This window comes from Malaclemys terrapin, chromosome 1, assembly GCF_027887155.1.
Source record: "Malaclemys terrapin pileata isolate rMalTer1 chromosome 1, rMalTer1.hap1, whole genome shotgun sequence".
Classification (NCBI taxonomy): domain Eukaryota; kingdom Metazoa; phylum Chordata; order Testudines; family Emydidae; genus Malaclemys; species Malaclemys terrapin.
Window position 1 is genome coordinate 48,710,992 of NC_071505.1, and position 25,568 is coordinate 48,736,559.

At 40.3% G+C, this 25,568-nt stretch overlaps 1 protein-coding gene across 9 annotated transcripts in view; it reads right to left on the reverse strand.

Moving 5' to 3' along the window:
- The window catches only part of FOXP2 (forkhead box P2), a 593,826-nt gene that overhangs the window by 258,748 nt on the left and 309,510 nt on the right, over positions 1-25,568 (reverse strand). Inside the window, exon 1 of one of the 9 annotated variants that reach the window (XM_054023873.1) lies at positions 12,498-12,564. The exons of the other annotated variants lie outside the window; for them this stretch is intronic. The gene's annotated coding sequence lies outside the window, so the exon portion shown is untranslated. Of the gene's footprint in view, positions 1-12,497; positions 12,565-25,568 lie in introns of those variants that run through there. 9 annotated transcript variants of the gene reach the window in all.

Genomic DNA, 25,568 nt, shown 5'->3' on the forward strand with positions numbered 1-25,568 from the left:
TATTTGTCTGTGGAGTGCACTGTAATCCTTAATATTGGCAATGCCACTTTTTCACTGTCTCCTAAGAATTTTTCCAGGTTTATACAAAAAATGGTTCTATAAGCATATTATATTACATAGATCAAAATAAGTTCTATGTAAGACATTTACATTTTTCCTAGATACTATGGTGATGAGTGCTGTACATATACCTGTGATAAAATAAACAAAAAGATTTTAGCAACAGGGCATTATGTAAATAATCTTTTCCCCTTCTGTCCTACTCCGTCCCTCTGTATCGTATGTAATAATGCTTTCTAGATTAAACTATTCTATTCAAAACTTCCTACTCATTGCCACTAGCTTTCAGACTATGCACTTGCTAACAATAACAGAGGTTTAGTTAACATATTTTAGATTTATTATAATATCTTCTCATTAATTCTTTGAAGTCCAACAGGATTTTCAAAAAATATTCCCTGATCCTCCTCATTTGGATCATGGCTGGCCCTACATTTTAAACCTATACAATGCCTTCATTTCTACTTGTGGCAGGTAAGCCAGGTGTGTGCAAGCAAACCCATGGAATAACATAGACCTATGAAGCCACATAGGTAGCCTAGACCTAAAGCTGCCACTGCTTGGGATTTTTCACTCCAGGGTGCACAGAAACACCCGCTGGCAGTGACAGGTATTATGTCACAGCCTGTTTTCTACCAAACAAAAGATGACAGGCAATGCAAACTGTTTTTCAAATGACAAGTTCACGTCAAATGTGTTGCTCTAATTCAGCACCCTTCCTGCCCTTTTGCCTCCAGAAACAATTATGCAAAAGAACACATAATAGGTCAGGATCCCCCCCAAACTCGATATGATCACAGTTGTAATCCTCTGGACAACTGTCAGCTCTTGCAACAGTTGGATGCTATCTCTAGCGCAGCACGATCTATAAGCAAGCCTTGCTGAGATGAGCCAATGTACTGATTTAATACCAGACCTGAACACTACAGAAAGAGCTAACAGGAAGAAATGTGACCAGGGCATATCATCATCAAGAAATATAAATTCCAAGATACACTTACAATATTTAAGGAATTCCTTATGGATTTAACATCAGTAGCTATAAATCATAGCCTTAACCCTGCAAAACTATTACTTATGTGAGAAGGCAATGAGACTACTTGAGCAAGTAAAAGTTTGAAGGATCAGGGACCATGTATTTAGAGAACAATTCTTCAGTTTTAAATCATATTTAAGCACTTGATAAATTTTAATCACAGAACACACATAACTATGTTAAAACCCACAAGACGTTTCAAAAATCAAATATAATTATATTTCAAAATAAAAATATGATCAATTATTTCCTGATACAGAAGTGATACTCACTACATTTAAACTATTTGGAGGGGGATATAGCTCGGCCTCAGAAATGTTGTACAATCCTTATTTTAACTTCATATTAATAATGGACACCCACGTATATTAAGATAAAAACTAAAATCTGTTCACATTGATGTAGTAAGACTCCACATTTCTACACTTACAATAAAGGATCTACTTTGTCAAGTTGAAAAGTACAAGAAAAACCAGGTTTATTCTTCCTGATATGTTTATTCAGTTCCCATTGAGGCAAATGAGAATCCTGTATATGGAAGGGGAAGGAGACTCTTTTATGCCTTTCTAAGACACACATTGGTATCTCAATTTTCCCACAGATACGTGTGTGGGTTGTCAGGCACATGGTCACCAGAGTACACTGAACACAACACAAAAGCTATGGATCCCACTTGTAGAAGGGGTTTTAATTCCCACAGGGTTTAGCAGAGTAAGCCAGTCAGATAGTCATTGGGAAACTCCAACTTCTCTCCATCCAGGAGATGGTCTCACTGGAGATAACAGCAGGTGTATGTTCCATAAATGCATCTGGAAAATAAACTATGGGTCTCAAATACAGCTTTCTTTTAGACAAATGGGTTTTACTGAAAACTCCACTCATTTGTGTGAATGAAGAAATAGGAAAGACTGTGGCTTTCAATGATTATGGTTAATGTTGCCCCAACCTTGAATTTCCTTATTCACAAACACTTAGACTCTTCCTCGCTCAAATGCTTCATTAAGTGTAGGGTGCTTTGAATTATCAACAGCTCTGTGGAAAATTATAATTTCTACTACCCATTATGAATTTTATATTTATTGTGAAATATTCATCATATATTTGTAAAAAAAAATAGATAACCCACCAAAATCAGTTAATTGCTCGCCTGATCTGTAACTGTATGTTATAAAACCTGCTACTTGTATGAACTCACGCATCTGGGAGGTCATACTTCATGTACCACCATGAGACTACCAACACACTGCAATGCACAGTAGGACCCAGAAGCATTCAGCAATCAAGTTGTTAATAACACTGTTGAACTGTCATAGACTTAAGGGTGCTGGAATAAAGACTGTAAAGTGAGAACATTTGTTTCTTTAAGAATCATGCGTTGAAGTGACCAGCAAAAGAAAAAAAAGAAAATAAAAAGGTGGGGGGAAGATTCTCCAGTTTATTGCTTCTTAATGATTAGGCTTGGCAGAATTTGATTTTTACTTTTTTAATAATTTTGATGGATAATATCAATGTTTATTTTTAAGCATTTTTTTCTATTTAAAATTTCAAAGTAGCACAAAATTATGGGTTTTAAGCATTCCTCACCCCCCGACTTTTATCGATTTAAAATTTGACAGTTGTAGGAAATTATGGGGGTGGAGTCAGACAAGAATTATTTAATGACAGTAGAGGTTCAGATTCAAAAAGTTAAAGTTTTATAACCGTTAAAACATGTCAACATCACGTGTCAAGATATACAAAGTATAGATCTTTACATCAAATTCTAGTAAGTTTTCAAACAGCATTTTTCTTATTTTGCCTATCTGTACATTTATTATTTATACAAATTATTGTCCATGGAAATATGTTTTCATTGGTTTGTGAAGGTTCAGTGAAATCGAAGTTTACCAACATTTAGTGATAAAAAAATCTTATTGTTCCAAGACTACTAATGATGTATATAAAAGCTTGAAAGGTTTCTGGCAATAAAACAAAGTAATGTGGGTGTTTTGCTTGTGATTCTTTTACATTAGCAAATCAGGCCTTGTCTATGAGAAAGATTCTGCAGTCTATGGCAATGGTCCCCAAACTGTGGAGCATGCTCCCAAAGGGGGTGGTGTGGAGGAACATTCGGGCCAGCCCCCATGGGAACAGAGAGGGAGCGCCACCCAGTCCCTCTCTGCCACCAGCTCTGCTCCTGGCCCTAGCCCCAACCATGGCCCCACTCCTGGTCATGTTCCGCTCCGAATCATGGTCCAAGCTGCAGTACAGGCCCCGCTCACAGCCATCATTCTGCTCCTGGCCCCAACCACAGCTCCACTTCCAGCCCCAGTTCCTGACTGCAGCTCTGGCCCTGCTCCCAGCCCCAGCTCCCCACCACGAATCTGGCCCCAGCCCAGCTCCCAACCACAGTTTCTGGGGGGCACGGACCAGGTAAGAGGTGGGGACATGAGCAAAAAATGTGGGGACCACTGGTCAATGGTGACTGCAGAACCAGTGAAATTATGACATCATCCCAACAAATGGGAGAGGAGTTTTAGCTAGACTGTTCAAAACTCGTTGCTTTTTCTTGGTGTTTGTTAGCAACTATTTATCTCCAATATCTAACGAGCACTTGATTGAAAAGATGTCTTTGACAAAGTATCAATAGTTTCCTCTTCAACCAAAGTGCGATATTCATAATACGCATCTGAGACATGCAAGAGGTCTTCCAGTAAAACCAAGGGAGACTAGAGTTGACATGCCTGATATTTCAAAAGGAAAAACAAAGCAACTTTTTTTAATATGAAAAAAAAAAAAAACCCTTTAGCGGCCTTCGTTACACATTTCAAAAAAATCTATTAATTCCACTGAAAATTCCCTTGATTATCAAAATGATTCAATGTCTTGCAATACAAAACAGTCACCTTTCAGGTACAGAGTGGCAGCCAGCCATCCTACAGACCCAATAGTGAGGACAAGCCTTGAAAAATCCACTCTACCTCTCACCAGGAGTGAGTGGAGATGAGCTGGTACCCCAAAAGTGAGTGGGAACCTTTTCCTGAAAACATGGCTAACATTATAGCTGCAAACATAACCTTTCAAATGTGAACCAGCGTGGACTGATACAGTGCTGTCTTCCTGAGTCTATGGACAGAAAGCTCCAATGACTCCAGTGCTGTTCAATGCTTTGCCAAGCAGCAAAAGAGTGAAACAAACAAGACTGATTTGTTTCACCACTGCTATTCAGAACCCTGTACATATCAGATGAACTATCAAATATCACCTCAATTTCAGGCTGCTCCAGCATCTCAGACAGCAACCATAGTCAATCCTGGGGAGCTAACCCCCCCAGAACAGAGCTTGGGGGAGAGGTAGAAAAATGGAGACATCTACGCCATTCCATAATAGTCAAAAGGCTCTTGAAAGGGTGTCAAACAATAGACACACTCTTTACCCTTCACAACTGCTGTGAAGTTTTGTGGGAGAAATTAAATAGTAGAGATTTACACTCCTCCTCTCCCCTCCACCACCACACCTCTCCCTAGCAGAGGCCAAAAGGCTCTAGGGGATAGAAAAGGCACAGACAGAATTCCATCTCACTGATCATGGAACTAACAATAAATGGTAAATTAGGTACGAGGGATAATGACTTGATCACATTTATATTGTGGAAGCGGAATACAGTCCAGACCAGTGAGATCCATCGATCTACCTACCTATCCTTGGTATTTTAAACGGGTAAATTTCATGAAGTTGCAGAAAACAATTACAAGCCAAATCAGCTGAGAGAAAGAATTCAATCAGAAACACGTAAATGACAACTGGGAATTGTTTAAGAACACTTTACTAAATGCCCCAAAAGCCACAATCGAAGAAGGCCATATTGGTTAAAAAAATTGACCCGGGGAAGTGACGGCAGCAGTTAAAAATAATTATATATATATAAAAAACACAAGGGAAAAAAAGAGGAAGTTGATAGTAATGAATTTAGAAGCTAGGAATTATAGAAAATTGATAAGGGAGACATAGAGAAATCTATGGCCAGAATTAGCGACAATAAGAGGGAGTTTTAAAGTATATTATGAACAAAGAGAATCCTAACAATGGTATTGGTCCATTACAAATTATCAGTTATAATGACAGAATTATCAATAATAATGCAGAAAAGGCAGAAGTGTTCAATAAATATTTCTGTTCTGTATATGGGAAAAAACAGATGATGTAGTCATATCATTTGATAACACTCTTTCCATCCCACTAGTGTCTCAAGAGGATGTTAAAGATTAGACATTTTTAAACCAGAAGGTCTGGAACACCTGCATCCAAGAGTTTTAAAGGAGCTGGCTGTGGAGCTCGCTGGACCATTAATATTGATTTTCAATGAGTCTTGAAAGAGTGGGGAAGTTCCAGAAGATGTGAAGAAAGCTAATGTTGTGCCAGTATTTAAAAAGGGAAACAGGATGACAAAGGTGATTATAGACCCATCAGTCTGACATCAAGCCCAGGCAAGATAATGTAGAGACTGATACGAGATTTGATTAAATAAAGAATTAAAGGAGGGTAGTGTAATTAATGCCAATCAACATGGGTTTACAGGAAAGAGATCCTGTCAAACTAATTTGATATCTCCTTTTGATGAGATTAGAAGTTTGGTTGATAAAGTTAACAGCATTGATATAATATACTTAGACTTCTGTAAGGCATTTGACTTGGTACCACATGACATTTTGATTAAAACATAAAAAAGATGTAAAATTAACATGACACACATTAAATGGATAAAAAGCAGTCTAAATGATAGGTCTCAAAATATAATTGTAAATGGGGAATAATCATTGAACAAGTGTGTTTCTAGTGAGGTCCTGCAGGCATTGGTTCTTGGCCCTACAATATTTAAATATTACTATATATGAGCTGGGAGAAAGCATAAAATCACCACTGATAAATGATGACACAAAAATTACAGATGATATAACAATTGCGGGAGTTGTAAATAACACAGAGGACAGGTCACTGATACAGAACAAACTGGATTGCTTGGTAAGCTGGGTGCAAGCAAACAATATGCATTTTAATATGGCAAAATGTAAATATACATATGGAATAAAGAATGTACGATATACGTACACAATAGGGAATTCTATCCTGGGAAGCAATGACTCTAAAAGAGATTTTAGAGTTGTGGTGGATAATCAGGTTAACATGAGCTCCCAATATGATGCTGTGGCCAAGAAGGCTAATGCGATCCTTGGAACAAACAAGGGAATCCTGAGTAGAAGTAAAGAGTTTATTCTACCTCTGCAGTTGCCACTGTTGCAACCGCTGCTTGAATAATGTGTCCAGTTCTGTTACCCACAATACAAGAAGGATGCTGATAAACTGGGGTTCAGCGAAGAACCACAAGAATGATTAAAGTATTAGAAAACATGCCTTATAGGATAGAGCCAAGGAGCTCAATCTCTTTAGCTTAAAAAAGAGAAGGCGGCGGGATGATTTGATTACAGTCCAGAAGTACCTATGTGGGGAACAAATATTTGATAATGGGCTCTTCAATCTAGCAGACAAAGGTATGGCACAATCCAATGGCTGGAAGTTGAAGCTAGACAAATTCAGACTAGAAATAAGGTGTAAATTTTTAATGATGAGAGTAATTAACCATTGGAACAACTTAACACAAGTCATGGTAGAGTCTCCATCACTGACAATTTAAAATCAAGATTGGATGCTTTTCTAAAAGATATGCTATAGGAATTATTTTGAAGAATAATTCCCCCCCTCCCCCGAATCCAAGGATAGCAGCCTGATAAAAATCCCAGTACATTCTCACAACCCAGCAGCTGCAGGAAGGGCTTGAGCAGCATTGCCTCTGGTGGAGATCTTCACTATCATCTTGATCTACCTCTGGTTATCGGAATTACTCCTCCACTTGCAAGTATCTTGTGACTTTTTCCTAACACTGACAGAGAGTACAGAAAGTTTTGTCCAAAGATACTTCCACAACGTTCCCCTTATTAAAGCTACTATGCAATGTGCTACAATCACCAGAATAAACTGGATTCTGGTTCTGATAATCTTATTCAGCCAAAAGCTCTGTCATCTTCTCAAACACAAAATGAGTCTCTATCAACTCCCCTCCACTGAGATATGGAATAGTCCTTCACAAAAGGTGCTGAGTCTCCTTCCCCTGACTTAACAGCCTTGTACCCACGCCAAGAGCTCCATGTCATAGCTTTTGATTCAACCTGCTGGCACCGTGTTAGCTTCAAATCCATGGATTGGTAATCAGATTCCATCAGAAAGGAGGAAGGGGAAGTCTAAGAGGATTGGAGGTTATTGCACCCTACATGTTTCACACCTCCCAAAGGCCAGAAAACCTCCCTTTCCCAGAAACATCTTCCCAGTCACCTCTCAAAGCCTTTTGCTGTCACATTCACCTTGGAGACAGCTAGTTTCCAAATGTAAAATCCTTCATACAGCTAATTTTTAAAGGAAAACATCTAAGACATCTGAATACATGTTTTCCTCTAAATAACCAAAGCCAGCCACTCCACTGCCAACAAAAATAAAATCACTATTTTAGTGAGGCCCACAAAAACAATGATTTGAGCTCCCTCTGCAGGCTTGACATCTGTAATTAACTAAGAGACCCTTTTCCCAAGGCTGTGCAGACATCAATGGATAATGATGATGTGCAGAAACAAAAATGTTTTGACAGGGTTTGGCACAAGAGTAGCTGAAATTGTCATTGTTATTGTTGTTAAAGTTAAGACATTTGGGCCAAATTTTGGCCTAGCATAAGCAGGTGTCCTCCACTGAAGTCAAAGGAGTGTTACACATTTACCCCAGCTCTAAATCTGGTTTGGTAAATTTAGCATCATTGAAATGACAATTAAAATTAAATTAAAATAAATCCCTGTTAGCTACTTGGAAAAGATTAAAATCATGTGGGGGGGGATGGCAATATTTTATTTTACAGAATCTGAGTATTGCCAACACAGATGAGTAAAGACGATAGACATTTGAAAGATTAACCTTTTAACTTTAACTGTTACAAAGTATATTACGCTGCTGCATTAAGGTTCATGTTGATTTAGCAGTACAGAGTATACAGACTATTACATTCACAAAGGGCCCAATCCTAGAGCCAGAACTGCACACTCAAACCCTTATCTTGGCATTAAAAGTCTGTCTACACAGCACACTACTGATGACAGCGTGTAGGGTATATGTAGCTGCACGCTGCAGTGAAAGACAGGCTGCATGCACACTGTGGTGTGTAGCTACATGTGGCAGTGAAAGGTTCTGGCAGGAGGGAGACAGCAGGGAAAGGTTCCGGCAACAGGGAGCTGCCAGAGCCTTTCCCTGCTGCCTCTACCTTCCGGAGTCTTTCCCCACTGCCGAAGTCAGTGTAAACAGGAAAGGCACTGCTTGGGAGAGTAAAGAGCCCTATAGGGTACGTAATTTTAAGGTTCAGGCTTGTCTTTACTCGCCTAAGCAGTGCCTTACCATCTACCTTATTTATACTCACGTTAGGTAGCATGCAGTGTATTTACTCTACATGCCACCGTAAGTAGTGTCCAGTGTAGACGTACCCTAAGTTTCACTAGAATCAGAATCCCACTGAAGTCAGTGGTATTCCAGGCAGGAATAGGAGTATGGGAGCACAGATCTGTTTGAAGCTTCAGGGACAAACATTAAGAAAATTTTCCTTTTAAAAACTGACTTATCTTGCTTCTATTTTTTATAAAGATAAAACTGGAGATTTACAGTTCACATATGATTTAGGAAAAGCTATTCAGACAGTGCACTGTTTTGAATTAAAAAAAAAACAAGAAAAAATCTTTCATAAACAAAACAGCTTTATACAATTAAAAGTGTGGCCTTAAATCTGTGCTTGACAGTAATATTCTTCCTCCTGTCCTAACTCTCATTTTTTCCCAAGCCTTATGTACTCCTGGCCCTGTGTTCAGTTATGGGACAAGCTATGAGAACACAATGCACTGTCACAAAGGACTTCTATTACAGCCAAAGACTTGACAGACAGCAGGCATAAAAGAGAATTATGGAATATAGCAATGAGAAAGACCGAACAGTTAATTTAGTCCAATGCAAGATAGTCCCTTATTGTACATTTAGAAGTGGTGACTCCACCCAAGTTTTAAAGTGCCAAGCTATGGAGCTTCCACTACATCCTTTGGGAGTCTGTGCCACATTGAAATTTTTCACTGTCAGCAAAATGTTACTAATATGCAGCCTATATTTTCCCTTTCTTAATTTGAACTGATTGTTTCTAATTACATCCCCTTTCCCTAGGCTAAGTAATTCCTCTCCATCTTTGAAGTCTATATATTCAAATATTTGTAGATTGTTCTCCTTTTATTTGTACCATAGTCTCTCAGATACCATTATCCTATTCTATTCAACATATTTGGATTCTTATACTGCACCCATCACCAAGGTATTGGAGCGTTTGTCCAACCTCTACCATGGTAACAGGGTTCTTAAACATGCAAAAGATAATCTAACTATATACATACTTATCATCTCTTTTAATCTTTCTCCACATATCAACCCCCTCCCCACCGCTTAATAAACTTGCATATTACCTTCCATGGGTCATGAACATTTTTGGGAAGTGGGGCCTAGAATTGAATGCAATGTTTTACATCAATTTATACCAGTAATATAAATAGGGACCATTATCTACTAGTCCTGTGACTTGATACCTCTGTTATTATTATTGTTACTACTACAATTATTGATATCTAGCTCTTATCTAGCATGTTTCACCAGCAGATCTCAAAGCACTTTACCAAAAAGGTCATTATCCATCATTTTTACAGATGGGGAAACTAAGAAACCGAGAGGGGAAGTGACTTGCCCAACATCACCTAGCAGGGCAGTGGCAGAGCTGGAAATAGAACTAGATCTCCCAAGTCCCAGTCCAGTGCTCTATCCACTATGCCACTGTGTCTGTGTCATTGCAGGCTCATGGCTAACTTGCTATCACCCCTATGTCTCTTTTGGCCATGTTTCTGTGTTTTGGATTATTTACTCCCAAATGCATTTAGTTGCCTGTAAGCAAGAAGAATCTCATTTTCTACTCATGTTTTTATTCTCTCTGTTGTAATCTATTTAGGTACTCAAATGCTATGGTGATGGACACACTATAAAAACTTGGATGGACCATATCAGACAGATTAAATTAAATGGTGACACAGAGCATCCTCACCTTCCCACCCCTACACAAAATATATATTTGTGCATTCTCATACTGAATACTTTTCTTGTTACACTTCTGCTTTAACATTCACAGTGCTCAACTCCTCCCAATTTAGTATCATCTTAAAATTTCATTAACATGTCATTTAGTCCCTATTCTAGGTCATGAATGAAAATATTTAATAAGACCATACCTAAGAGAAGTCTCTGTAATACCCTACTACGCAACTTGCTATTTTGCCATTTAAGCATGACCCTACGTTTACAATCCTTTAGCCAGATTTCAATCTATATAATCATATTCATATGATTTAAAATATTTTTGGGAGATACTTCTTTTAAATCTCCCCCCCAACCCCGCCATCACTGGATCTGTAATTCTGTCAAAAAAGCAATCAAGTTGATCTGACAAAATATATGTGCCGAAGGTACTTTTGAAAACAGGACTTAGACATTTCTTAACATTTTGGCCCTATTCTTTACAAACCAGTCCCGATTACCATGGTTATTTTTGTCTAGCTATTAAGATTTTTTCTTCTTAATATTTATTCCATTATTTTACAAGGAGTATAAAACATTGCCAACACAAGTGGATATCAAAAGAAACAGCAATTTGTATGGATTCAATAATAGTTTTAATGATTTAATTATTATTTCCTGGCTCATATATTGGCAGTCAGTGACAGCTCTATATGTCAGGCAATCTGCAAACAACCACCCCAGCAAACTGCGCCAGCCATATAACACTGTTCATTAAAATCTGTGAACCTGATATCCATTTTTAAACTAATCCCAGAAAAAAAGTGTTCCTCCTCCCTAAAGGTGACTCTCTTATCCTTACACTGTCCAGTTTCCATTGTGCCAGTTCTCATAACTCCTTCACCCACACTTGCCAGTCATCATCCTTGTGGGAAATTTGAATCCCAATCCTCATTCACTCTTGTAGCCATCTTAACTACTTAGATATAATAGTATCTCAGCCTAGATCCACAAAGATGCTTAAGTGCCTAACTACCATGGTAGGTGCCTAAAATGTTCAAAATTTAGGCAACACTGAGATCCTCAAAACCCCCACTCAACTGCCGCCTAATCCTCTAGGTTCCTAAAATCCCTAGGTACCTAAATTTCTGCTGCTAAAGTCAGCTGGGTGCCAAAGTTTCCACTGCGCAGCATGCACAAAGCTACCTAAATCCTGATGTTTTGCACCCTAGTTGACATCTGAGCTCCAGTAGGATTTTCAAACTAGGCATTCCCCCACCTATCTTGGCCAATCTAGTAAGCATGCCCAGAAAGGCTGACCTAGCCCCTAAGTGCAGGAGAGGCTTCATGGCTGTGAATCCCAACTGGAGAAAGGCTCTTCCTTCCAACCAAGAGTTAGGTGCCCAATTGCTTTTAAATGGTGAATCTTAGCCACACGCCTCTCCTCCGTTTTTCCAACTGCTAGTGTAGGCAGTTCCTCACTAAGCTTGCTGGCTTCTGTGAATCCCTTCTTAGTCATATAAGTCTCCCCATGCATTGGGTAGGGAGCCTGAGTGACTAACACAGGGCTCCAGCTTCCCCTGGGCAGCAGGGCCTCTAAAAGTTAGGTGCTGCATTCCTCAGTGTTGCCATGATCAATTCCTTTAGAGGATCTAACCCTCAGTTCCTCTGCCACAGGGAATAAATCCTCATTATACTTAAAACATTTTTAATGCATAAAAATTAATGTGACTGTGGTCCATATTCGGTGTCCAGATGAAGCTTAGACAATAAGGCACAGAGATAGGCCTAATGCAAGCGGGTTTAACTTCACTAAAGAGCAGCAAGCCTTAAGCTATATGAAAGTTTGGCCCTAAGAAATACAATGTTTGACAAGGCAAACAAAAATATTACTGACTAAGTACACAGCTTCTGGCAGCTCATGTAAATCATATTCCCATTTTAAGGCCTGATTCAGCAAGGTACTTAATGTACATTCACAAATTTAACCCACTAGTTTCAGTGTGAGGTCTGATTGGGGTCCTTAGAGTTATGCTGATGTTCAAGTACCATGATGAACGGAAGCCTTAATGAACATTTCAGAAGTTATTTCAGTTAACTGATAAGCATATTACTAGTTTAAGATATCTATGTAAGATATATCTATGTGAATATCTTAGTGGCTCTTTGTTTCTTTCACTTTGTAGATTTGCATCTTGGCAGGGGGTTATATTAGATGACCATTGTGGTCCCTTCTTACCCGGTGGTTCTATGATTCCCCTTCTGAATCTCTTAGTCCATGGTTCTCAAAGTTTCTGCAGACCATTTGAGCTCCAACAGATTATAGTTTCACCACTGAATCTCCCAGACAGTCTGGAATCATCTGTGACACCATCTTCTTGATCATCTGTAGACTCTGTAGGAGAAATGGGGATCTCTTTTGGACCTCTTTAGGACTGGGTGTTCAATACTGCCCCAGCTCATGTGAGCACTGCATGGACACCAGATCTGACTTCTTCTGAATTGCAAAGGGCAGATCTTGCTGTACACAGAAGCTCAAAAGCTGATTTTTTGTAAGCTGTTCATAATTCATGCTTGATGGCTATCTTTTCCCTAACAGACTAACACATCTCTCTTTGCTTTCAGTTGAAGAGTAGAGAGTTTAGGTCCTTACCAAAACCTCTTTTAAAAAGCTTTTTAAAAAGCTTCATGCTGCTCCAGTGGCTTCCACCATATGTCAAAGACCTGGCTGGACTCCTTGCGGATGCTCACCGGGCAGCTACATTTAGATCCATGCACTGGATGTGTGTGATTGTAAGCTCTCGACTCTTTGTCTGGTGCTTGTTCTAGGGAATTGGACCTCATGGTCTTGCTGCCCTGGGCCCCTGGTGTTGACACCCCAACTGTTCCCAGAGCTCCACTCTCATGGATACTTTATAATTAGGGCCCTACCAAATTTATGGTCCATTTTGTTCAATTTCATTGTCACAGGATTTTAAAAATAATAAATTTCATGATTTCAGATATTTAAATCTGAAATTTCACAGTGCTGTAACTACAGGGGTTCTGACCCAAAAAGGGGGTCAAAAGGTCACTGTGTGTGGGGAGTTTGCAGTGCTGCTAACCTTACTTCTGCGCTACTGTTGACAGCGGCGCTGCCTTCAGAACTGGGCGGCCAGAGAGCAGTGGCTACTGGCCGGGAGCCCAGCTCTGAAGGTAGAGCCGCCACCAGCAGCAGCACAGAAGTAAGGATGGCTTGGTATGGTATTGCTGCCCTTACTTCTGTGCTGCTACCTTCAGAACTGGACCCTTGGTGAGCAACCGCCGCTCTCCGGCCACCCAGCTATGAAAGCAGTGCAGAAGCATTGGTGTCAATACCACGACCCCCCCTAAAATAATCTTGTGACCCCCCTGCAACTTCCTTCTGGGTCAGGACCCCCAATTTGAGAAATGCTGGTCTCCCCCCATGAAATCTGTATAGTATAGGGTAAAAGCACAAAAAAGACCACATTTCATAGTGGGGAAACCAGATTTCACTGTTCGTGACGCATTTTTCATGGCTGTGAACTTGTTAGGGCCCTATCTATAATTTATTTCTTCAGGGACACGTGTCAGTTGAAGTAAATAACACAGATTTTGCAGAGGAGTTTCTAAACCAATCACATTGTAATCATAAATAAATCACAAGAAATAGATCTAGGCAAAATAAGAAACACCCGTATGCAATTCTTTCCTCACAGTCCTCAGCACTCTTGAATGTTCTTTTGAGTTTTGGCCAGTGCCTTCAGGGGCCCCAGGTCCCCACTCCTGGACCTCACTCATCTAACTTATTACAAGAAATAAATAATAGACTAATCAAAGGCAAATGTGGTTCCAATCCTACCTGATATTTTTGTATACAGTATCTATTTTCATATACAGACAATGCAGCTAACTTGAATCCACTGAGTGAACATAGGTTTACATCTTGAATAGGACTGAGGTTCAGCAGTGGTTATAAAAATTTACAAGCATGTCCTTCTTGTCATCAGCAGGAATCAAGTGTTTGGTGTGGGCCAAAAACAGCAATTTCTTTGTGTGGATAACTTCAATTTTAAATCAACTACTTTTTCCTCTCAGAGTCATAATGTAGACATTTAAGTGCAAAAACGTATCTTTACTAAAACTGAAAGCCTACTAATTTTGATAATCACATTGATTATTTGATTATATAATGCAAAATCTTTGTTAAGTAGGCATGAAGCATGTAAACTATCCTGTGGTGATCCAGGGCATAGTGCTATGCATGGCTTAGTATTGTACCTGTCATTTTACTGTAGTAATTGGCCAATTTTTTATATTCGGTAGCAAGATACAGTGGGACAGATCAATAAAGCTACACAGATTAACGCCATCTGTACAAAGAACTATGTAAAACCCAAACATTTGTCTGGAAGGTTTATACCCTGGTTTAAGAAAAGCAATGTTGAAAAACAATTCAGTATTATTTTAAAGAATGATGTATACAAATTTAACAACCAATTATTTTGCAAATATGTTAGTTTATTGTACACAAACTACATATTGAAATAACAAACGCCACATTTCATTCCTAAATGTAAATATCTAAATATAAATATTTTATTTTACAAATAATTGATATAAGAATACGCTGTTAATCCTAATGAAAAAGTATGCATCTTGGTATCAGCAAGTAAAATCCCAGAGAACAGTGTTATTACAATGAAGAATATGGCACACACTTAGTTTTACTACACATATCTCAAAGCACTAATATAAATACTAATACATCTTACCAGTAGGCAGCACTGTTACATCTTTATAGCATTGCTCTTAGCAATGTTAATATCATACAGTGCCATCTGTAACTTATTACACATTATCTGACCTTTACTTGCCTTCAAGCCTCATTATTTTCTCTTTAGACTTTATATCTCCCAGATTTTCTTTGATTTTAAAAAGTACAATTAGAACTAATACCAAAATTCTTAAAGAATATTTACAGCACATCAAAAATAAGAAATGAAGGGTGCAATGGTTTAATGCATTTTAATCGATCAATTAAAATGACCATCACTTTTTAAACGAAACTAACAATTTTATGTTGCACAACTAATACATGATTTCAGGCAAACAGCCAACTCACGGGATTGAAGCATTTCATATTTGATTGATGAATTTTAATTTGCATTTAGGTCTTATGAGAACACATTTATGAAGTTTACAAACAGTTCTGATCCTGCAAAGCATTGCTCATGTGAATAGTCCTTAGTCACGTGAACAATGTCTTAAATGGGCTACTCCCATATGTAAGGTATTAGAGGATAAGGTCTCATAGTTTTTCAATATGGACTATATGAGTATCATTTTCTTAAAAAATCTATTGTTACAATTATTTTTAATATAGCCAAACTTGCCTATCATAAACTCTTACAATATCATATGTATCTGGTGACTTTCATTCTTTATAATCTATACACCCTTTATCATTAATCAGTTGGAACTTTTTCTTACATTCCTTGATCACTAAAATTCCCAGTGAAGTCAATTGGAATTTTGGATGCACAAGGAGCAAAGCATCAGGCCCCAAATATATATGCACCCAGCAGACAAGGTTACTGTCAGGGGTTAATAGGTATATTTACAAAGAAACGGTAATGAATCCTTTTGTTAGAGGAAAATATATATTAGGGTACAAATTTACAAAAGAACAGACAAAGCATTCTAATGGTAAATTTGTAAACAAGATATAGTATCATATATCTTAGCAGGGCCGAAGATTTTTTTTTAAAGATTCTGTCCTACTTTCACACCAAAATTATAATATCTATTTCATAAAAAGGCACTGAAACGTAAAATGGGCCAACATCAAAATATAACAAGGAAGCAAAGATAAATTAGAGGAATTCTTTGGTTCTTTCCCTAACTAATCAGAGATATACAGAAAAGGATCTTTTAAGTTTAATGATACCTGCTCATTAAATGATGCTAAACACTAAAATACCACGAACAGCAGGGAATTTCAGTTTACATTAGAGAAAAAAAATAAAAGGGTAAAAATGACTGAAGTTGGTCAGTTCAAGCTGATAGGGCACTTCAAATGAATAACAGAAGAATAAAAGAGACACTCTAGGTTAAATTAGGTTCTCCTATGCCTTTTCTTGAAAGTGCTTAACTTCACAAATTTTATTTGAATTAACTAACCTGCCAAAATCAAAGACCTGAATAGGGGTAAAGTTAAACAAGCAACTACACTTCACAGTAAGTTTACCCATTAAACAGCAGATAAAATCTTAGCATAAGAAAAAGATGGTGGATATACTTTTTAGAATGTGTAATCCTCCTTCTCTAACCAGGGAAAAAGGCATGCCTTTTATACTGTTGAAATAAAAGTGTATCACAGAATAAAATTATTCAGATGCTGAACTTATTTCATGTAATAATTTATTTGTAAGAATTCTCTTCTTCATAAGTATAGTATGCAATTACTCGTCCCTCTTTTTGAAATACATATAATACTTGACTATTTACCATTTTAGTTTGGCATTTTAGGATGATATTAAAAAAAGAGTTACACTGTATTACCTAATAACTGTTATAAATATATAGTAAAACATTTAAAGAAAACTAAGCCATTCGAAGAAATCTTCAAGGTTAAAAAATCAGCTTGTAAATAAATGGAACAAGGTTACAATTCTTTCAAAATACACACAATTCCCCATGCTACCTTGCTTTGAAGATTATTACATTTATCATTAAAAAGAAGACAATTCCACTGTGGAATTTTTTTTTTTTTTTGCTAGCAATAGTTGGGTACTCAAAAAAAAAAAAAAAAAAAAGAAGAACACCAAAACCCTATTTCAAATGTATTCAACCTGTTTCCTCAGACTTTCAATATACCTCTTTTTCCTGCTTTAGAAAAAATAATAAACATTATCCTTTTATTCAACATGAAAACATCTCCTCCAAGCTCACATGCTTTATATGCAAAGGCCCCGATCCTGGAATTGGATCCACATGGGTGGAACAGTGAGATTTATACTCTGCCGAGGCACAGGAATCTGCTCAAATGGATCCAGCTCCAAGACTATGGCCAAAATGAACAATTACTAGCATTTCACTTCTTTCATTTTATTACACATAACATTTCTGTATCTATTTATCAATTCTAAATAGTGGTTTTTAGTGGGGAAGGAAGAGGAGGAGACGGTGACTGAACAAAAGTTTGACTGTATTCAACCAGAAACCAAATATTTTTGTCAGCAGTGGTTTACAAACTATTGTCTGTGAACTGTCAGTGGCTGACAGAGACCTTCTCCATGATCCACAGGCTGGCCATAAAGATAAAGAATGACGCAGGGATAGCTGGGGAGTGGCAGGGAAGCTGGAAAGGTAGGCCCACAGTTTTGTTTTGTTTTTTTTTAAAGGGGTAGGGACTGTTCTATGCAACTTTTTAATTAAACTGTATTATTCATCCTGTACAATTAACTATTATGATTTTAAAAGCATTTCCTTGAAGACTGAAATAATCATGAAGTGTAACATTCTCGCAGCCTCAGAATGTAATTTTTATAGGAAGAAAATCTATTACATATTAGAATTACCAAAAGTACTTTCATTTCCAGGGTAAAACTGTTCTTCCATTCCCTCTGGGCTGATCAACCAAATAGAGACTTTGTATGGGTCTCCTGTCATCTCCAGAATTGGAGTCTAATCTTTGGCCTTGTGATTAAGACACTGGACTGAGACTCAAGAGAGCACAGTTGTGTCCTCCAACTAATGGACAAAACACAGTCCTGCTTTTCGGAGCTGATGAGCCTCAGATGTTTCCATTAACTTTGATGTGAGTTCTGGTTGCTCAGCATCTCTGAAAACCACACCATTAATCTCAATGGGCTAAAGACTCACAAAAGGAATTAGGTGCCCTAATAATCTCATAGAGATGCCGGCCTTCCTCCAGTCAATCACTGCATTCACAAATGGCATTGCATGATCTTTGGATATGTTGCCATTGCCAGGATGGGAAAAAACACCCCATCACACCGTGCTCTCAAATTCATCATTGTTGGGCAAAGAGGTGCACGCCTTAATCTTACCTGGCATTGCCCCAGAGATTTGTGGATTTGCAGTATTTAGCCAGATCTGAGAACTTCACTCGAAGATGCCTGGCACAATGACATCAACCGTGGTCACTCTGGCTGGTGCAACAGTCCTCTGTAGACTGGCACATTTGATTATCATCATGATGATGATTAGGTACATCTGTCCCTGTTCATTGTATATGGAGTCTAGGCACCTAACTCAGACCTTGTGAATCCCTGTGATGCCTAAGAAACTAGACCCTTGTGTCTCAGATCCTCATCTATAAAAGAGGGATGGTAAAGCTTACCTAACTCAGAGAGGTGTTGTGAGGATATATTCACTGTTTTAGAAGCATTCATATATTATAAGTGGCACAGAAAAGCAAATAAATAAAGTCCCAATTTAAAGGTTACGGTACTTTTCCTTTGGTCAGTGACTGTCTGTGGAATGCCTAATAAAACATCCTGCAGACATCCAATTGTAAGGGGCCTCCATTGAGACAAACTCTATCCTCTAAGACAATGCAACACAACATAAAATTGCTGTGTGACTGATGCTGCATCGTCCCCAAAGATATACTGGAATGCTTTAATGACCTGCAGACATAACTGGCAACATGCAGGAAAACATTGGACATCTGGGTATAGTCTTTAAAAAATTAGGGCAGGTACCAACTGTAGCCCACCCAGAATTTCTTGTTAATTTTATTAGCTTTACTATGGTAGTATGCAAAGAGACAGTCAAGATTGGAGTTTCTTTGTGCTAGGTGCTACACAAACGTATGAGAAGACAAGGTCTTTTCCCAAAAAAGGTTAAAAAAGACATATGAAAGATGGGGCTAATTAGATGAAGCATAACATAGGAGTAACTTTTGCGACTGAAGAAGTCCAGATGTTTGAGCTCCTTGTCATGCAGCATGGACTTGGAGCGATGCTGTCTGACTTTCATTTACCGTATCCACCACAAGAGAGTTCGGTGTAGGATGGAAGAAGTGCTCCAAGCCTTTCAGAGTGACATAATACTTCTTCTTGTCCCTCTTGCCAATGGGAGGGACAGTGACTTGTTTCTGCCATAGTGACTTGGCTGGTCTTAAAAGGGTGTCATTTACTGGTATAAAAACAACAAGGAGTCCGGTGGCACTGTTGTCAGTAGCTACCAGTGTGGTTCTCTGCTCTTGTTCGATGATGATAACAGTCGGCTGTGTGCATGTTCCCTCTGTGTGCTGCCCCAGTTCTGCGCAGATAGCTGACACCGTAGATCCCGAGAGAACCCCCAAAGACCACAGACTCTAGTAAGGTACGAAGGCACCCGGGCAGGTTTATTGTCAAACGAAGCACAGTAATAGTTTTCTATAGACTCTACAGGACATACTACCAATATGTGTCCCCTGGCAATGGACACAGCTCAGTCAGGGGTGGGACACTCCACTGCCCCCTAGGCTGGACGACGATGTGCACTTCCAGACCTATTCTTATACAGGTGCAGAACAGATTACTCATCCCTCCTGACGTATTGAGGTGCAGCCCCTTTACTCATTAGGGTATTGATTCTCCCGTTACATGTTGGTTCAAACAAATCTATCCATCATGTTGTCCTTTTGGCCCTGTCTTTAAGATGCACCTGCCTGTTCCTCGTTATCTCTGTAGAGTGTTCTGATGCCATCTTGGCACAAGTTCCTCTTATTAGCACTTATGTGTGGATGCACCTGCTTCTAGCAACCCTCTTCTCGCCAACTTCTGTGAATGGGGCCTGCCTCAGGCTCACAGCCCAACTTTTGCTTAGCAATGCCAGGAAGTACTTTGGTTCAGGCTTCAGGCCTCAGACTGGGCCTCTGATACAACAGTTTATGTTTCAGGGCCTCATCTTACTACAGGCACCTTAAAGACTAACAGATTTATTTGGACATAAACTTTCATTGCTAAAAAAAACCTCACTTCTTCAGATGCAACTGTTATTCTTTAAGGTGCCACCGGACTCCTTGTTGTTTTTGTGGACACAGACTAACACAGCTACCCCCGATACTCTACTGGTATGGCAACCCTGCCTTGAGGGGATGAGTGGAAGATATCCACCAAGCCGTGCTGTAATTCTTGAACTTCCTCCAAAGGGATCTGTAAGGACTCTGCTATCCTCTTCATCAGGTCCTTGAGACCTTGAAGTCATCTGTGTAGGATGGGGGATGATTTATTAGATGTGGGCATTTCTTCTAGACCATGTTCTTCAGAAGGGTCACTGAGTAGAGGAGTGGCCAGGATCCTGACATCCAATAGGCTGTCTGGTTCCTGGAAGCTCCTCTTCCAAGTAGATTTCAGGGGATTGAGCTCTAAATGGGAGGCCAGTGGAACCCTGAATAGAGACCGCTGCGTCTGAAGAAGTTACTTCCCCTGTTGCTAATGGGGGGGCCTGTTTCAGTGGTACTAGAGATTGTGCCAGTGCTGAAGGTCATACCAGTACCAGAGGTGGCACCAGGGCCAGTGGTAGGGTCTGTACCGGTGGACATGAATGCATGTGAGAACTCAAAGACATCAGCTGGTCTAAACAGTACCATCAGGTGATCCGTCTCTATATCTGCCAGGAGAGGAGAGATGGATTCTTGAAGGGCTAAGAGGTCATTTGAGAGCAGGAATCTGCTTAGTACTGTTGAGACAGTGCCAAAATTATTACAAATTGCTTACGTGGGTGAATACCCACTTCGTCAGACGCATGACATGCGTCTGACGAAGTGGGTATTCACCCACGAATGCTTATGCTCCAATACATCTGTTAGTCTATAAGGTGCCACAGGACTCTTTGTTGCTTTTTACAGATCCAGACTAACACGGCTACCGCTCTGATACAAATTGCTGTGATTGATATGGATAGATGTGTCAAGCATGAGTTTGGTATGTCTTGGTATGTCTGAACTTATTAGAGGATTCTGGGAGCAGGATTCTCTTAGCATTAGATAAATGATGTGGAAAACTACTTGAAGTGCTGAAACTGCACTGAAATGGTTAATATTGACTTGATCGGCGTGTGTGTTTTAACCCCGAACTTTGGAATATATCATCAGAGAACCCACTCACAAAGTAAAGAACACGTAAGATCATGCAATCAGTGGGCTTGGTGCTGACATGGGTCAAAATACCCTTTTTGGATAACCTCACGCTAAGAGCTTAAGTGAATAATTTATGAGAGGATAAACTATGGATGAGCTTTGGGTCCGTGTCCCCGCTTTGCAATCCCTTCCAAAATTATGAAGAAAACATGTAAGAAACACCTACAAGGCATATTTCTGGAACATGTGACTCCTTTGAGAACAAAAAGGTATATAAGCGCTAAGCAAAGTAAATGAGTTAGATCAATTCCCCAATTAAGATCTGAAAAGGTTCAAGACTGTGAGATAGAGGCCGTCGGGGTAACCAAGACCCCGCCTTGAGGGGCCTTAGAACCAGAGGTCGTCAGGGTAACCAAGGTCCCCCAAGTGCCTGAGAGGGGAAAGAAGAAAGAGAAGTAGTCTCCATCTAGAGCTGGTAGATATGCCTGCTTTGTTTGCCAATCAGGATACTGTGTAGAGCTAACATAGTTACTGAGGGTTTATGCCTGGGAAGCTAAGGCTTGTAAGAAATGATGTATGCCATGTAACCTTAACTGCTTGTGTGATTCTCTCTCAAATAAATGAGTGTATTAAGCATACTGGTTTCCGAATTCTCACTGGTGCTGGTTAACATCTGCCCAGCTATGGGCCGTTTCAACAAGTACCAGTGAGGTAGGCCACTGGGATGATCAGCTGTAATGTAGCTGGTGATGCTAGTAGTGGTGTATGTGGGTGATCTGCATGCCCCATGTTGCTGGCCTGCTAGTGTTCCTGGTATCAAGGGCAAGATTCAAACCCTGGAGTTTTGGGTATCCCACAGGCAGAGAAAAGAGTTCCTAACAAGGGAACCTAGGCAGCAGTGAATCCTTGCCGCAAGAACAAATGGAGATGATGTCTCACCCAAAATGCACTGAATGCACTGGAAACAAACAAAAACAAACAGAAATACAGTAAAATAAAGAAATGAAGGAAATAAAATAAAATCAAGTAGGGAAGCATATATTTCCTCAGATGGGAGCACAAGGATATGTAGTGTAGGGTGCAGGCATGGACCTGCAGAGACTACTACTGAAAATCTTCAATTGAAGGCGCAGGGTGTGCATGAGCACCTGAAGTGGAGCACCCATAGGGATAACTACTCAAAGAACAAGGAAGGGTTACAAATAAAAAAAATCCACCTTCTGTGTCAAAGCCCATACTTAAACCCCACACAATAGGCATTGAGGATGGCATTCCTGTCTCTTTAGGTTTATATATCCACTTTGTAGTCATTATGCCCTGTCCTCAGAAATGAACACAATGCTCACAAATGACCATCACAAGGACTAATAGGTCTGTGAAGGTGCACAACTGCGACAGTTTCTGACCTTGGGAGGGGATAGGTAGGGGAGGGATAAGAACAGAGTGGGAACCACAGGAGGTCTAATTCTAGCTCATCCCCAGGTGGTAGGATCTCCTGCCTCCAGAGTGCATGCCAGCATATTATCACTACTATTTTAATTGGTTTAGTTTTTTTTGGCAAGCATTAAGGTGCTTTTCAGACCTATAAAATGTAGATAGACCTCTTTACTTCTTCCATCATCGAACTGCTGCCCTCAAAATCGATCATAACAGACCCAGCAGCAAGACATAACTGTTTTAGGAGATAAGTGAAGCATCCAGAACACTAGAGTTACAGGCCTGTTTGGCTATTGTTGTGAGACATACACTCAGAAAGCCATTTAGGGCAGTGGTTTTCAAACTGCAAGTCGCGACCCAGTACTGGGTCGTGGAATGTAAGGCACTGGGTCACAGCGGCTCTGGTCAGCACTGCTGACCGGGCCGTTAAAAGTCCTGTTGGCGGTGCTGCCCAGCTAACTCAGGCTAGTCCCTACAGTTTTCTGACACCGCACTGCATGCCGGAAGCAGCCAGCAGGTCCGGCTCCTAGGCGGGGGGGGCCACAGGGCTCTGGTTCCCCGCCAATGGGAGCTGGGGGGGGCGGTGCCTGCGGGCGAGAGCTGAGCGGAGCCACTTGCGAGCCTCCGCCTAGGAGCAGGACTGACTGCTGGCCACTTCCGGGATGCAGCACGGTCCACAGTGCCAGGACAGGCAGGAAGCCTGCCTTCGCACCTCCGCTGCACGGCTGACAGGGAGCCACCTGAGGTAAACCCATGCCCCAACCATGCGCCCCTATCCCCTGTCCCAGCCCTGAGCTCCTCCCAAACCTGGAGCCCCTTCCTGCACCCCAAATCCCTCATCCCTGGCCCCACCCCAGAGCCTGAACCCCCAGCCCAGAGCCCTGACCTCCTCCTGCACCCCAACCCCTTGCCCCAGCCCAGAGCCCCCTTCCACACCCTGAACTCCTCATTCCTAGCCCCACCCCGCAGCCCTCACCCCAACCCTCTACTCCAACCCTGAGCCTTTTCCGCTCCCCAAACCCCTCATCCCCAGCTCCATTGGGTCGTGGGCATCAACAATTTTCTTCAACTGGATTGCGAGAAAAAAATGTTTGAAAACCACTGATTTAAGGTTATGTCTCCACTGCAGTTAGCCCAGGCTCTTACCTGGGAGTTACCCCTAGCCTGACCTCTCCCAAAAAAACCCTCTCACCATAGTTTAGTGGTGCTTTCAACCTGTACTAGCTGGCAGGATTGGGGGTATCAGTTAGAGCTTGGTTTCTTCTTTCATTTGGGCTGGTAACCCACACACTTTGCACTGAGGATTCAGGCTAAATCCTTTGAATGCTGATAGTCCTCCAGTGCCTTACCAAAATTCCCCAATAGCCCAGGGGGACACAAATTCCCCCACAATTCACTGGAAAATAATAATAAAGCAGCTCAGTTTATGCAACACAAAGAACCATAAGATATGCCCCTGGATGTCCCCACAACATATATAGGGGAGTGTAGTACCAGTAAGGACAGAATAACTCAGGTACAACTTTGCAGTGTGGCTGCTTACGCCCAGGCTAACTCTGTAGTGAAGACATTACCTTGAAATATCTAAAGGTCACAGTGCTCCTATTGTGTGTGTGTATAATTAAACAAAAAGTTGGGTCTACTTGGTGAATGGTAACCTGCAACCAAATTAACATATATGGAAGTTTTCTCTAGGCAAAATAGAAATAAATGAAGCAGCAGGTTGTGTATGTGGAACCAAAAAATATCTATTGGGCTTTTTCACAACTTACTGCAAATATTTTCAACTTGGAAGTTATGCTATAATAGACTCCTTCCAAGAAGCCAGGATGATGAAAGTCACTTATTTAGAAATGTCATGTCTCTGAATCTCTGCTCTTTCAGGTGCTATGCTCAAAAAAGAGAGATCCCAGGATGGGATGCAATAAAATGTGCTGGTTCTGACTGATGACCTAACACCAGCTTCCTAGGCAGCTTCTTCAGCTGCCATATTCACAAGCAATACTTTTTTTCCCATCTGGGCCAGTAAGAGGTTACCAAGATCATTGAAACTTTCTCTCTTGAGTTTGGTTAGAAAAAAAGCCAGTAGCTTTATGTTCAAGTAAGTTCAAACAGATTCACCTCCAGTGGGTGGAGTTATTCCATGGATGGAATATCTGATTGCCCATTCCCTGAGCCCTATAGGATTTGGGGACTTTCCTCATCTCCAGAACATATATGTGCAGTTGGTGGTCCTGGAGAAACCAAATGTGGAACAGGTTTATGAATTCCTTTTAAATAGGCTCCCCAACCTTGGCAGGATGCATCTATGGTTACTACAGCCTGAGTTGCAGGAATCCAGTCTTAATAAGATATTGTTCCTAAACTGCTGCAAAACCAGATAAGTCTCCACCATGGGGATGCAATGGATGTGTGGCTTCTGATCACAAGGACCTCATGATCCACTAAGGATGTCCGATGTGGAGACATGCCATGGGTACTATTAATATTGTCCACACATCATACTCCACTTTGCATGGTCCTTGATGATACCTGCTGTGCCAGGTAATTCTGTTCCATCAAATTTATAAACTCCTGGTTCCTGCTCAGTAGCTAATGTTTTCACTTTTTGTACTGCCTAGAAAACCTTTTAGCTCAGTTCTCTTAGTCTCCCTGTCATAAAAAGAAAGAGTTATTGCCACCTCTCAAAGACAGCTTAGCTCAATCCTAATATCAGGGATGATGCCAGGAAGCTCTCCTCATTGTTTCTCTCTTTCAGCTCTTTACAGGTCTTTC